A 16,261-nucleotide genomic window follows, 5' to 3' on the forward strand; every position below is an offset into this window, starting at 1 on the left:
TTTCCCATGGCCATTTCAAAAGAATCAAAACAATGTTGCAAATCCAATGACCTAAATGTTTCCTGTATTTATTATATTCCAGAGTACCAGGTAGGCTAGCAAATTATTAATCCAGGAAGGAAATAAAGCTGACTTTGAAAAGCAGGATGTTCCTTAAGCATTCAGGACCCTTACTTTCAAAATAGTCTGTATTCTTTCTGCTATAACAATTCAGAAGAGCTGGCCCAATCTCAATGGTCAAACAGTTGCAGCTCAACAGAACTGGTTACAGCCTGAATTTTTCATTTATTTCTGTCACATATTCATCTGTTCATATTACTGAATTTATGTAATAGACTTCTGTACAAATTTTCTGGATACAGGTAGGTATAACACAGAAAGTCTCTTGCACAGTCTTCTAGACCAGTCCAATAAAGCTTTTTTCTTTCCCTTATAAGCCAAACCTTACAGTCCACAGTTCTCACTACATTCAGGTCTCTCAACTCTGACCACAGTGAGCCATTAAGCTCTGCTTAGAGCACTGCAAGTATCACTTTGGCCAAGGCTTCAAATCCTTCCAAAGTCCTTCTCCAAATCAGTTACAAAAGGCCAAATACCATGCAGTCAGACTTATAGTGAGAACAGCCCCAATTCTTGATACCAATTTTCTGTTGTCATTTATTTTGCATTGTTGGAACAAAGCACCTAAACAAAAACAGCTTGTGGAACCACAGGGCTTATTTTGATTTAAAATCTCAGGGGAAACTCCATGATTGTTGGGGGAAAATTGTGTAAAAAGAGGCTGGACATTACCTCCTAGCCAACATCAAGCAGGCAATAGCAGCAGTACAGTATACCAAACAGTGGCAAGCGGAAGCTGGCTATGACACCAGTAAAACTTCACACAATAATACACCTCCTCCAATAATGCTTAATTTCCAAAATTGCCATCAGCTAGGGATGAAACATTCATTATTCATGCATATGAGGAACAAGTAAATTCAGCCAAAACAAACTTATTTAGAGAAAATTCCAAAATAGAATGATGATAGATATATACAATAAATGAAAACAGGACATGAATAAACACTTGAAAAAAATCCAAGAGGGGTCAATCAACTAAAATAACTCAACAGAAAGAAAATTGAATTAATTCAAAGAGAATATGAGCAAATGCCTGATAAATTTCAGGAAAACACAAATATCAGCCATATGAAACCAAATTCAATAAAGAAAATCCAAATTGAACTTCTGGTTGAGATGGTAGCATAGGAGCAATGAAAAGAAAATGGAGGGAGGGAGAGTAGGTGGGAGAATTAATATACCACATAATATACCTTTTCTTCACAAAAAGTAAATATTTGTGACAAACAAGTAAGCCAGGAAAGTACCCACCAGAGAACTAAATAGCTTCCAGAAACATAACCAGTGTAGGATCAACTCCATTCTGCTGTTCAGCTTCTGGGCAGTGCACAACTGAGGGAGAAGAACAAGCAATAAGGGCATTAAATGGGCTAATTGCCAGGACATGGCTCCTTTCTGTGGTATAACTGCTGAATAGCACTCAAATGTGGAGAAGGATCAGTGGGAAATGGCATGAGCAGGGCTGATCATTGGCCATCAGTGGTGGCTGCTCAGGAGTCCAGCTAACAACTGAAGGAAAGAGCCAACCATCAAGGATACCTTCAGGACTAATGACAAGTATCCAGGAATTCAACAACCTGTACCTGAGGGGAAACTAGACAGGGTGGGGAAACATGTGGATATGGCAAACCAAGAACCCACAGAGAAGAACACAAGGGTTGCAAGATACTAGAGCATGTCATCATTGGGAAGTGTTGCTATTCACCTAGCCCAGTTCTGCCTTAGGCAACAACATCTGACCTACTTGTAAAGTATTCTACTACTTATACCTGCTTTGAAAGACCAAAAAGATTAATAAAAAATATGAAGAAGGGCTGAAGTAGAGGATAGCTATGTACTGGCTCCAGACAAAAGGAGGGAATAGCAGTAGGTCTCATTGCAATATTCCAGACAGTGAATAGCACTGGAAGATTAGGTCACAAACTGGACACTGAGCCAGCCAGCCCTCCCAAGTTCAAACCCAGATTAGCCTGGAGGTGGCAAACACAAAGTATGCCCTGCATAGACTGAAGTGCCTCTAGCCCAATACTGCAGATAGGCTGGGCTCCTCCCCAGCAGGTAGGTAGTGCTGAAAGAAGGACTGGGCCCGCTGGTTCCTCCCAAGGGGTTGAGGAGGAAGATGAGCATCAGATAACTCAAAAACCTCTCCTAGTCACCGGAGAAAAACCACACTGAGTCGGGAGACTTGTGGAAGCAGGAACGCACAGGAACTCACTTTATTGTTAAAAGCAGTTGCTTATATCATGCTGTTATATCATGATGAAGGTGGGGATTTTAGGATGGGGGAACAAGTAAGGGCCAATAGTCAACTGTGACTATTGAAATGATAATTCCAACTCCTGGGTGGAAGTAGCAGGCAAGAAGCCATTAGGTCTTGCTGAGTCCTAGCTGGCCAGAGATAGGTAGCCAAACTTTAGCTAGGCTCAGGAAGTTCCACTAGGCCTCATGCCCTGGCCTCTCAAGGCCCAACATCTCCCCTTTTTGTTTTTGTAAGAGCATTAGTCACCATGCCCCCTGTCTTAGGTTGTCCCCCTCTGGGGATCTTACCCGTCACTGGGTACCATGTGTTTAGCTCGCTGAGAACCCTCTCCATGGCCTGTCTTAGGTTGTCTCAGTCAGTCTGAGATCTTACCTGTCATTGGTCACATGGAGGGCAGAGGAGGTGGCAGTGGGTCATCTGAGGAACTTAATTCCTGAGTTGCCAGCCTGTGGTAATATATCTCAACCTGATGGAGTTTTATTGCCTCTGGCTGCTGGTGAATGAATTGTGTAATTTTGTTAATTACACAAGGCCCAACAGTGAGGATAAGGAGAGGGGAAGGCGGGGCCTAAGATAAAGGAGGAGGTAGGGTAAGAAGCCATGTAAGCCCATCCACAGTGGGCTGTCCTGGGGTACTGTCACCTCATCTACAAGTCTTCCTGGAGCCTCTTAATTTTGTCCTGGATGGCTCCTGATTTATTGGTGTGAAAGCAGCATTTTTCCTGTAAAAACAAGCATATGCCTCCCCTTTTGGCCATTAGTAGGTTTAGTCCCCTCCTGTTTTGTAGGACTACCTCAGCCAGGGAATCTAGCTTCCAGGAATGATATCTACATCTGGGATTAAGGTGGCTGGGGCACAAAGACCCATCCAATTGGTGGGCAGAAAGTTATAGGCCATCCCACCTGCACAAACATAAACCATTCCAGAAGGTGGGCAGCATTAAGTGCTGGGCTGGTTCAGTTGTGTTAAAAGTACATAAGGAAGGATGAATGTACCCCACATCTACACTGGAATTATGAGGGGAAGGTGGGTCCCAAATGCCCAGAAGAAACATTGGGAAAAGTTGGACAGGGATGAGGAAGGTGGCTGAGCAATTTTTTAAGGTCATATGGGCAACTGTACTGCAAGAAGCCAAGGAGGCCCATATATTTTAGGTCTCTCACTGGTACCCACATGGGTCTTTTTCTTTTTACAAAGTTTTCCCATGGACAAAAATTCTATGAGCTTCACACAAGTTTTTATCAAAAAACTACTTCTTGTTACAGAGTTTTTGCACTTCAATCACTTCTGATAAAAGATTATCCCAAGGTTGGGAAACAAACAAACCCTTTGATCTCAGTAATACAAACATAAATATTAAGGAATGGCCAGCTCTTATCAATAACACTGAATGTGTATAATCTTGCTTACATGTAGGTGCTAAAGTCTTGCTGTCAAATGGCCCAGAGCTATGGATACAAGGCCAGCCAAATGGCTCCAGATAATTTCTTTTTCCTTTTTTATTTTTTATGAACCAGGCCTTTCTGGGCCTCAGTGTAGAAATACTGTGTCTGTCTTAGGTTGTCCGCTATGATATTTAGGCCTTACCCGTCATTGGTACATGAATTCCATCATTCATGTCCTGTGTTAGGTTGACCTAACTTGAGAGAATCTTACCCATCTTTGAATATCAGCCTCTGCAGGGGCTTAAAGATAATTTCTCAGGAAGCCAGGGTTGGTCTGTAGCTGTATCCCACGTACTTCTGTATGGATATCCATGATGGATCTCAAAAGGCATTTAAAGAGTATGGGTAGCAGACACAGAATGAGCAAAAGACAAACACCTGTAGCAGAAAGCTTCCTATCCAAAAAGAGAGAATTTTATCCAGACAAGGCAGACTTAAAAGCAGATATTAAGTCATCAGCAGCATTATTTGCATGAAAAGTAAGAAAATTATTTTGCAAAGACAAATCTCTGAATGTAACTGAATCAGATCCAAGGAAATGTTATCATTATGTCAAATATCTCTTAAATGTATTTCCCAATGCTGTTGACTGTCATTATATTTTTTAGAAGCAACACAAATCCATTGAAATTCTACATGACACTCCAAATGAGTTCTAACTTTCAACCCTAGTATATAGAGCATCTAACAGGTGAAACTGTTTCTAGGGTAAGGATTGAGCTCAAGATCTTAAAGGGAGGCACAGTTTGAACTTTCTCAGGAGCTACTTTAAAGCTGTGAGTATGAAGGATAGTTAGACATTTAAAGTACAAAATCCACAGCACACTTCAGGAACTCCTTCTAGGCATTTTGTATATCTTTAGATTGAAATCTGAAACCCACCATCACACCTTAAGATCCACACAATGGCACTGACTCCAGTCCGGTGGTTGTAGAATGTAGACTACAAGCAAATAAACAATTGAATATATTGGGGGCCATTTATTTAAATTACCACATTTTGCCCCTGGAGCCCAATAGATTTATAACCATCACACATTATAAATTGGTAGAAAAATTTAAAATATTTAGGGTAAATAATGTCTTTTTTAGTTGGTCGTGTGGGGGTAAGGATTCCCCCTTTTGTTTTTGTAATTGAGACTTGAGAGTCTGATTATATATTTTAACGATAGCTTGGCCCCAGGGGTTGTATGGGATGTCTGTGGAGTGTGAGAATTTTTAGGTCTGGAGAAAATCTATGAAGGCCTTGTTTACGAAGCAGGGGTATTATTTGTTTTAATTTGGTCAGGTAGTCCAAGGGTGGCAAAGCATTGAAGTCCAGGGGTAATCATATTTTTAGATTTTTTCCTGGCATGTGTCAATGCCCAGCAGGTGCAGGAAAAGGTATTGACTGAAAGAAAAATATCACTGAGCCCAGTTACCACGAGAGGGTGGATTTCTCCCTTGTCCCCACCTGGGTAAGTCCAAGGGAGCCATGTGGCAGTCTCCCAGGAGGTGGATTGCTTGCCATCTCCCAGTAGGGGAGGGCTGGGCACAAGCTGCTAAGAGGGGGCCCATCTATTTAAATTACCACATTTTGTCCTTGGCTCCCAATAGATTTATAACCATTACACATTATATATAAATTGTACTCAGTTTAATTTTTAAGGTCCCCACAGTCTTGACTAATTTAAGATATTAAGACCTGTAAAATTAAACAAGTTAAACACTTATTATTTATTTATTTTTTTTGAGATTTTTAAAAATATACTTTATTTATTTGAGAGAGGTAGGCAGAGTATGTAGCAGCATGCCTAGCTTTTTTTTCTTTTTCTTTTTAATATTTTATTTATTTATTTATCTAGTTTAAAAAAAAATTTTATTAACATTTTCCATGATTATAAAAGAAATCCCATGGTAATTCTCTCCCTCCCCCCTGACCCTTTCCCCTTTGAAACTCCATTCTACATCAAGTTAAACACTTTTAACATATAAAGGCACAGAGTAAACATTTTTAGTCTCAGTGTCTGTAATTTTAACTTGTTTGAGGTTTTTGAGCTTAAAATCTTAAATATCAGCCAGGTGTGGTGGTGTACGCCTTTAATTCCAGCACTTGGGAGGTGGAGGTAGGAGGATTACCATGAGTTTTAGGCCACCCTGAGACTCCATAGGGAATTCTAGGTCAGCCTGGGCTAGAGTGAAACCCTGCCTTGAAAAACCAAAACAAACAAAAATAATAATAAAAAACATCTTAAATCTCTCAGTCCAATATCTCTAGCTAAGCACATCAGTCCATTAGAAATTTAACTCTGATTACACTCTTTGGGCCTGGGCAGCAGGATGCAACCAGCCCTTATGCCAGTATCCCAGTTCCAACAAAGTCCCTGCAGTTTTTTTCTTTCCTTTAGAAAGCTCATAAGCCAAGCCTTGAACTTTAATGTGGTCTGCATTTAGTATTCTCAGACTCTCATCAGAATAGTCCATAAAATTTGGTTTACCACTCCAGAAGACACCTTTAGTTGTAAGCACCAAGTCAATGTCTATTCCTCCAAAGCAAAGGTTCCAAAAGATCAATACCCAAATGTCAGGTTCATCTCAGTCCAAATTATCAGATAGCTTCAGGTTTGCTGAGATAAACTTCCAGACCAGGTACAGTCATGGAGGAAGGGATATTTATTGAAGCTTAAAGTTCCATAATGGCAGAAAAACCTGGCCAGCCTTCACAGGCCCAAGCAGAAAGAGAGAGAGAGAAAGAAAGAGAGAGAAGCACAAGCCTTCATAAATCAAAAGCCACTGGTGAATCGAAAGTGAAAGAGAAAGGAAATGAAGAGATGTTGACAAACAAGTACAGGTTATAGAAGCAAAGTTTAGCACATTAAATATAAAGACTGCCTCATAACTTTCGAGGGTACATTCACCCTCTCATGTACACTGATTGCCTCCTCAACGCATGCCTCTCACAGGGCACTAGTTGGCCGGGTTCCTGGAGCCCCATGTTAGGCACTAGATGCAGGGCTCCTCCCAGCGGGCAGGTAGTGCTGAAGGAAGGACCAGGCCTGCTGGTTCCTCCTAAGGGGTTGAGGAGGAAGATGAGCATCAGATGACTCAAAAACCTCTCCTAGTCACCAGAGAAAAACCACACTGAGTCAGGAGTCTTGTGGAAGCAGGAACTCACAGGAACTCGCTTTATTGTTAAAAGCAGCTGCCTATATCGTGTTGGGGATGAAGGCAAGGATTTTAGGATGGGGGAAGAGGTAAGGGCCAATAGTCAACTGTGACTATTGAAATGATAATTCCAACTCCTGGGCGGAAATAGCAGGCGAGCAGTCATTAGGCATCTTGCTGAGTCCTAACTGGCCAGAGACAGGTGGCCAAACTTTAGCTAGGCTCAGGAAGTTCCACTAGGCCTCATGCCCGGGCCTCTCAATGCCCAACACAGATAGACTCTCATTCCACTGCCACCATAATCAAATTAGACTAGGCCACCCCATCCAAAAACAGGGAGCTACATAAGAGCTCTATTGCTGCATTCTCAGTGAGACAACTGATCTCAAGGTGGACAGATTCCAACACAAATCAAATAACACCTAATACCAAGCAATGAGATCCTCATTAATGGTAGCCTTGAATGAAGTCTTAGAGGAAACCCAAGATATGGAATCAGAAAACTTAGTCATGATAAGCATTTTAAGGAAACTTAATGAGACCATGTAAAAACTGCTAGAAGAAATGAAAGAAAATGGACAAAAAGTAATGAAATCTCCAGGAACAAATGAAGAAAATGGAAGAAAATTGGCAAAAAGAACTAAAAATACAACTCAAATGATGGCACAATGAAGCATAAGAAAGGTGTTGTAGTCAGGTTTGCAATACTGGCATAAGTCACCTGATCAAGAGTAGCTCTTTAGGAAAAAAAAAAAAAAAGTTTATTTTGGCTTCCAGACTGGAGGGGAATCTCTGGTGACACGGGCAAATGATGACATGAGCAGAGTGTGGATCATCACCTCCTGGTCAACATCAGGTGAACAGTAGCAGCAGGAGAGAGTGCCAAACACTAGCAAAGGGAAACTGGCTATTGTACCTGTAAGCCCATCCCCCAAAATACACTTCATCCAGAAGGCATTAATTCCCAAATCTCTACCAGCTGGGAACCTGACATTCAGGACACCTAAGTTTATGGGAGACACCTAAATCAAACCACCACAAAGGGTGACAAAAAGAACTCAAAGGATGGATGAAATTAATGGAAGAAAACAAACAAGAATGAAAACAAATCAATTAATGGCCGAATAAAATCAGACAACCAAAAATCTGTATTCTATAGACAGGTCAATGAAATCAAAGACAGTTAAAAAGAGATTAACAGATGGATGTAAAAATTTAATTAGAATAAACAATCTAATGAACTCATAAATCAATGGAATAAACTGAAAGATAAGTCCAAATGCTGAAATAAATTCCAAGAGACAGTGAAAACATCATTGAAGAGATGGAAATACTAAAGAAAATGTAAAGAAAACAAAAGTGAAATGGCTCAGTAAAGGCTACCAATAAATCCTCCTAAACTGAATAAACAACATGGAGGACAGAACATCAGAGTACATGGACAATACAGAAGAAATATATGTAGGCTCCAAAAAGAATGTCAAGTTTAAAAAATGTATGAGGAGAGCATGAAGGAACTGTGCAACACCTTAGAAAGACTATTTATTTGGATTATCAACAAACAGGTGAAATATCAAAGTTGAAGGTCATAGAGATATCTTCATCAAAACTATGGAAGAAAATTTTTCCCACTTTACAAAACAAAGAAACTTAAAGGCACAGGAGTTCCACAGATCACCAAATTGAAAGGACCAGAAAAAAGATTCACAACATCACATTATCATTAAGACACTAAACACAGAAAAAAAGAGAGTAGTAAAAACTGGAAGAGATAAACATGTCATTGGAACTGAATTGATGGCTTAGTGGTTAAGGTACTTACCTGGGAACCCTAATGACCCAGCTTTGTATACTGGAGGGAAAGAAATCTACATGAAAGGCATAGAAAAATTATTCAACAAAATTATTGAAGAAAATTTTCTAATCTCACAAAAGAGAGGCCCACCCAGATACAAGAGGCTCACAGAATACCAGACAGGACCAAAGAAGAAACTCTCCAACACACAAAATATTTAAAATTCTAAACAATGAAAACAAAGATAGAGTGCTAAAAGTAGTGGGAAAGAAACAGCTCATTATATACAAAGGCAATTCCACCAGAATTACCTCAGATTTCTCAATAGAAACTCTGAAAGCCAAAAGGGCTTGGAAAGAAACACTTCAGTTATTAAAAAACTATGGCTTCCAACCCAAACTACTGAACTCAGCAGAAGTATCCCTCCTGATAGATAGAAAAAGGAAAACTTTACATGACAAAAGCAAGATCTATAGTTATATGAATACAAAGCCAAACCTATGGAAAAAATACTTCAGTATATATTCCTCACAGAAGAGTCAAACAACCAACAGAAGCCTACAAGAGTATGAACACAATAACCAAAACTAGAGCATGCCTGAAAATGTACAAAGCCCAAGAAAATATCAAACCCCATAAACCCTCCAGAATGGCAGGGAATCTCACTGCTATAACTTTAAATATTAGTGGAAATAGTTTACCCTTAAAAAGATACAAGTCCTTCTTCCTCAGGAAAACACCAAATGGCGGATGACGCCGGTGCAGCGGGAGGCCCGGAGGAGCCGGGCCGGGCCTGGGAGGCCACGGCGGCTTCCGTGGAGGTTCCGGCAGCGGTCTCCGGGTCGCGGTCGTGGGCTCGTGGAGGCAAAGCTGAAGACAAGGAGTGGATCCCCGTGACTAAGCTGGGACGCCTGGTCAAAGACATGAAGATCAAGTCCCTGGAGGAGATCTATCTGCTCTCCCTGCCCATCAAGGAGTCTGAGATTATTGATTTCTTCTTGGGCGCGTCCCTTAAGGATGAAGTTTTGAAGATCATGCCAGTGCAAAAGCAGACTCGCGCTGGTCAGCGGACCAGGTTCAAGGCTTTTGTCGCCATTGGGGACTACAACGGTCACATCGGCCTGGGTGTCAAGTGCTCTACGGAGGTAGCCACTGCCATCCGAGGGGCCATCATCTTGGCCAAGCTCTCCATTGTGCCTGTCCAGAGAGGCTACTGGGGGAACAAGATGGGCAAGCCCCACACAGTCCCCTGTAAAGTGACAGGCCGCTGTGCTCTGTGCTGCTGCGCCTTATCCCTGCCCCCAGGGGCACTGGCATTGTCTCTGCCCCCGTGCCCAAGAAGCTGCTGCTGATGGCTGGTATTGATGATTGCTACACTTCAGCCAGGGGCTGCACTGCCACCCTGGGCAACTTTGCTAAGGCCACTTTTGACGCCATCTCTAAGACCTACAGCTATTTGACCCCTGACCTCTGGAAAGAGACTGTGTTCACCAAGTCTGTTACCAGGAATTCACTGACCATCTTGTGAAAACCCACACCAGAGTCTCAGTGCAGAGGACCCAGGCTCCAGCTGTGGCTACCACATAAGGGTTTTATACAGAAAAAAAATAAAAGTGAATTAAGCCTGCAAAAAAAAAAAAAAAAAAGATACAAGTTATCAGGGCGGATCAGAAAAATTAACCTTTCCATCTGCTGCCTTCAGGAAACCTACTTTACCATTGCAGATAGACACTTCCTCAGGGTGGAAGGATAGAAAATGATTTTCCAAGTAAATGGAAGTAAGAAACAAGAGGGTGTAGCTATATTAATATCTGACAAAACAGATATTAATATCTGACTTCAAACTAAAAATAATTAAATAAGACCACATTTTAATCAGCAAGGGAATGATCCAAAAAAGGAGACATAACAATCATAAATCTATAGGCATCAAACACAGGTACACCAGATTTTATAAAGTTCGCAAAACTTATTTGAAAATACAACAGAAATAAATTCCAGTACTGTCATTGTAGGGGATTTCAATACTCCACTATCATCATTTGACAGATTATCTGAACAGAAAATCCACAGGGAAATAATACAGTTTAACAACATTATAGATCTACTAGGCTTAACAGACATCTACAGAACATTTTACCACAATTCTACAGAATACACATTCTTCTTAACATCCCATGGAATCTTCTCCAAAATTGATCATTGAGCATAAAGCATGCCTCCATAAATTCTGAAAAATGTATGTAATTTCCTCTATCATATTGGATGGACCACAGCATGCTAGAAGTTAATAATATAGAAATTACACCAGCTCCTGGAGATTGAACAACACACTATTAAATAATGAATGAGTCAAGGAAGAAATCACAAAGGAAATTGGAAAATTTCTTTAACTGAATGATAACGAAAACACAATATACCAAAACTTATGGGACACAATGAAAGCAGTCCTAAGGGGAAACTTATAGCACTAAATTCCATCATAACAAAGTCAGGCTCAAATTAATAACCTCCCCATCCACCTAAAATTGTTGGAAAACAAGACCAATCCATCCTTAATATTTTTGTATGGAAAGAAATAATTAAGAGATCAGAGATCATTCTCAGTGAACTCACCCAATCACAGAAAGATAATTGTCACATGATCTCACTCATTTGTGGCTCCTATCCTGATTCTGTCTGAGATGCTGACATACTGAATAGGCATCTTGAGGATGGGACAATAGGGAGGGTAGGTGTTGGTGGAAGGGACACAAAACTGGACCCAAATAGAAATGGTACCATAAAATCATGTATCCTGAAAGACAGACTAAAAGGTTGATCCTCCATCAGGTCCTTAGAGGGAACACTTGAATCAAAGTGCCCTGGAGAAGGTATGATGAAGACTGACCTTAATCTTCTCTTGTTTCTCACTCTTTCCCTTTCTCTCTCCTCTCTTTCTCTTGTATATTACATACCTGTTTCTTTCTTCTTTTCCCTTGACACTGGCCTGTAACTCCCAGTACCAGGATGTGGTTAACATCCACAATGAGCTGTTGATCTGACAGACCTACAAGATTTTGCAAAAGAAGACAGATTTCTGTCAGAGAACTTAATTACCCATCAAAGGTTAATGGTAAGATCCTACGGCCAAAGATACTATATGCTGTTGGTATGGAGCATGGAGAGACCTGGTTAAAATCTGGAAGAGAGTCAGTCCCCAGACATTTAGCTTGCCTAGTACCAGAAGGTGATACATGAGTGACTAGGGAGAAAATGGCCAACACCTGTCCAAGCAACTCATAGTATAAGCTACTCAGCAGAAAACTGATGTGATGCTAACCTAAGTGCAATAGTGGCACAGAACCATGGTGGGTAACCAAACCAACTGCTCTTGAATTAGCTAATGGGTCTGTTCACTGGAAAAGAACCCATAGCTGGAATTTGGAAACAAGTCAGAACCATATAAAAAAAATTAGTTTGCTCTCCAATATCAAGCTCCCACCAAAACTGTGTACTACAAGAGGGCCTACACCTATTAAATTCTGTCTAAACTAATAATGGTTATCCCATTTATCTGGTGCTTCCTTCAGTCCCTGTTGAAGAATTTGCTTCTTTTTCAGATGGATGCAGATCCTGAGGAGAGAATCAGCTCATCACACCTGACCAGAGCCCCAGCTGAAACCATAGAGGAACTGGGTAAATGAGCAAGAGCTCTGCTTTCTTGGTGAACCTGGCACTGGCACAAGGGTGGAGGCAATAGACAGAGAGCACTCACCTCCTACTGAACCAGGCATCCACAGACACAGAGGCTCCCAAGACCTCATCACTGAAGTAGACCCAAAACGAACCCAACATGGCTCAGGGAAATATGCAGAAGAGAGGGCATAAAGATTGTTAGAGAAACATGCAATGCCAGTGCTATGTTCTGAATTTCATGTGATATCCCTGAACTCAGGATGTTGAGGCAGAAGAATCGCAAGTTAAAGACATCCTGAGTTATAGAGTAAGATTTTGTTAAAAAAAAAAAAATAGTGATTCTACAACCTACTTCTAGATTTGGTAAATTTAAGATGTTGTGGAGAAATCTGTATTTTAAGGAATTAGTCCAGTGTATCTGATGTGAGTGCTCTTCAATCATGCTTCTCTTCATCTTTCCTTGCACCCTGCCTCTCACCCTGCCTTCTTTCATGCCTCACTCTCAGCATTTCTGCCTTTATTGCTTCCTTCCTTCTTCTATTCTTCTTCCTCCCCTTCCCCTCCCCGTCTTCGTCTTACATAATGGGTAGCCATGGGGCTTTACCTGGCCCATGCTATTATTTACAATAGCTTTGCCACACACAGTGGGAATGCACAGAACTGGTTTTACACAGTACACCATTTTAAGCAAAAGTGCTCTTGAATAAATTTGGTTTCTAAGGTAGAGTTTCCTCTTCAAAGGATTGCAAAATTATAATCTTTTTTAATGAACTTACCAAGTAAAAAAGTGAATGTCCTGCCTGTCAAAATAATGTAAAAATTTGAAAAGCCTCAAAGATGTTCTAAGAGTTTAGTTTGTATGACTCTTGCTTGTAGGGTATAGAGTATGAAGGAATAAAATAAGTTGACCTCAGACTTCTGGCCAAGATGGCGACCGCCTAGTGGCACTCCAGATACCAGGGAGAAAAAGGCAAGAAATTAAGGGCTAACAGGGTCTTTTTGCCAGTGGGAGGGCACAGAGAGGGGAAAAACAGGGAAGCACACATCCCCGCGCCCAACGCCCCCCCGGCACGACACGGTGCTTCCCGGCCCGCGTGCCTCAACCCCGGCAGCCCACATTCCCTGGGCAAAGAAAGGCAAGAAATTAAGGGTTATCAGGGTCTTCTTGCCAGTGGCAGGGCACAGAGTGGAGAAAACCAGGAAAGCATGCATCCCCCTTGAGTGGGTAGTCTACCCCCACACATACAGCCACTGCACCACACGCCCTGCACCCCGTGCCCTGCACCCCGCGCCGTGCTGCTGTGCTCTGTTTGCATGACCTCCAACCCATTGCACGCCTGCCAACCCGCTGTGCTGATGTGTGAGGATCTCTGTCTTTGTGCTCTGATCATGCATGTTGGCCAGCCACGCTGTGCTCGGTTCCCATGCCAACGGGGGCCACCTCTGCCTTGATTAAGCTGCTGCCAGACCCCCTGCTGCTGTGCTCCAATCGCTTGCCTGCCAGCTAGCCTCTGCAGTGTCCTGATCCCATGCCTGCATCAGCTGCCTCTGCACTACAATTGCACGTTCAGCAGGCCCAGTCCCATAGCAAGGGCCACACAAGTCCACACTGAGTCACTAGAGCCAGCTCAGGTGCCATACCCTACCTGTCCATCGCCACCCATCCCCCACTTCCCTGAGGCGGGAGAGCTCAGACAGTTTGCAGGTCCCAGTATTACCAGCCAGAGTTTGGGCAGATCAGGGCTGGCTGCCTCAGTCCTCTTCCAAACTAGAAGGCAGGCAGCTTTGGTGCATTACTGGGAGAGAATTCAGGCAACTTTGGTGACCCTCTCACGCTATATATAGGTGGCTTTGGAAAGAGAGAGCAAAAACCCAGGCTACTTGTAACTGCCCCAGGCTGCCTTAGATTCTCATTAAGCTAGATCCCAGGCTGCTCCACCCACCTACCTGGCCATACACTGACATGGGTAGAGCACAGTGCAAAAGAAATAACATGAAAAATAAAATGCAAGAAAATCCAGACAGATCACCCAGTCCAACAAGGATTACATCTAACCAAAACATAGAAGAGTGTTTAAGATCAGAACATCAAGTGGAAGCAATGAACAATGCAACCCTGACCATCCTACTGCTAAAACTGGCAGGAAAGCTACAAAGGACAGATAATTGTGAGGATGCTACCATCACTAAGCTAGAGCAATATGATAAGACACTGGAAGGAGTTCAAAGAGAACTGAGAGAGTTGAGGGAGAGTGAAAAAAAAGAGGACCTTAAAAATCAGCTGGCCACACTAAATGAAAACATAAAGAAATGTAAGGACGCTTTCGAAGAATCATCAAGAAAATCAGAAAATGAGGAGAAAAGGGAGTTGGACAGAGTGATGGAAGTGATACATAGGAAAGTAGTAGAAAATGCAAACTTAATTCAACAAGTCCAAAACTCGCTAGAGGCCCTCAAGAATAGAGTCAGCGAAGTGGAAGATAGAAACACTGATCTGGAAGACAGGATGGAAGAAACAGTTCGAGAGTCCAAAATTTCAGTAAGTTCAAAAGTTCCTGTGAACAGAACATGAGAGAATTGTGGGATACACTTAAAAGTCCTAATATCAGAATCATTGGAATACCAGAAGGAGAAGAATTTCAAACCAAAGGCATGGAGAACTTATTTAACACAATAATTGAAGAAAACTTCCCCCGTCTCTTAAAAGAAAGGCCAATCAAGATACAAGAAGCAAACAGAACTCCTAACAGACTAGACCCAAGGAGAAACTCACCAAGACATATTATCATTAAGACATTAAACATTGACACCAAACAGAAAACACTAAAAACAGCTAGGGAAAAACAGCACATCACTTTCAAAGGAAACCCCATCAGAATTATTTCAGACTTCTCAATGGAAACCCTGAAAACTAGAAGGGCCTGGAATGAAACTCTCCAAACTTTAAGAAACTATGGCTTCCAACCCAAACTACTCTACCAGGCAAAAGTCTCCCTTATAATAGAAGGTGAAAGGAAAACTTTCCATGACAAGACTCAGCTTTACAATTACATGAACACAAAACCAAACCTACAGAAAGTATTCCAGAAAATTCTCCACAGAGAAGAAACAAATAACCAAACACAAATGCCTACAAGAAACAGATCACAGCAACCAAACTGAGAGTAGACAGAGAAAATGCTAAACTCCATGGAAATACCAACACAACTCTACCACCACACCATGGCAGGGATCAAATCAAATCTCACAGTCATAACCCTACATATTAATGGCCTTAATTCACCCATCAAGAGACACAAGCTAACAGGGTGGATCAAAAAATTAGACCCCTCAATCTGCTGCCTTCAAGAAACCCACCAGACCACTAAAGACAGAAACCTCCTCAGGGTGAAAGGGTGGAAAACAATATTCCAAGGAAATGGAAATAAAAAACAAGCAGGTGTAGCTATATTAATATAAGATAAAATTGACTTCAAACCAAAAACAATCAAAAAAGACAAAGAAGGCTACTTCCTACTTGTAAAGGGAACAATCCATCAAGAGGATATTACAATCATAAATCTGTATACACCAAACACAGGGGCACTACAGTTCATAAAACAGAACCTACTTGACAATAAAACAGAAATAACCACCAACACCATCATAGCTGGGGACGTTAACACACCATTATCAGTAGTGGACAGATCATCCAAACAGAAACTCAACAGGGAAGTAAGAGAGCTCAACAAAACCATAGAGCACTTAGAACTAACAGACATCTACAGAACTTTCCACCCCAAATCCACAGACTACACATTCTTCTCAGCAGCCCA

The 16,261-nt window shown here is 41.6% G+C and overlaps 1 pseudogene; it reads left to right on the forward strand.

Annotated features, from left to right (window-relative positions):
• The first annotated feature begins 9,511 nt into the window (after positions 1–9,511).
• On the forward strand, positions 9,512–10,395 carry LOC123455575 (annotated as a pseudogene).
• Positions 10,396–16,261: the final 5,866 nt, after the last annotated feature.

This window comes from Jaculus jaculus, chromosome 17, assembly GCF_020740685.1.
Source record: "Jaculus jaculus isolate mJacJac1 chromosome 17, mJacJac1.mat.Y.cur, whole genome shotgun sequence".
NCBI classification, from domain to species: domain Eukaryota; kingdom Metazoa; phylum Chordata; class Mammalia; order Rodentia; family Dipodidae; genus Jaculus; species Jaculus jaculus.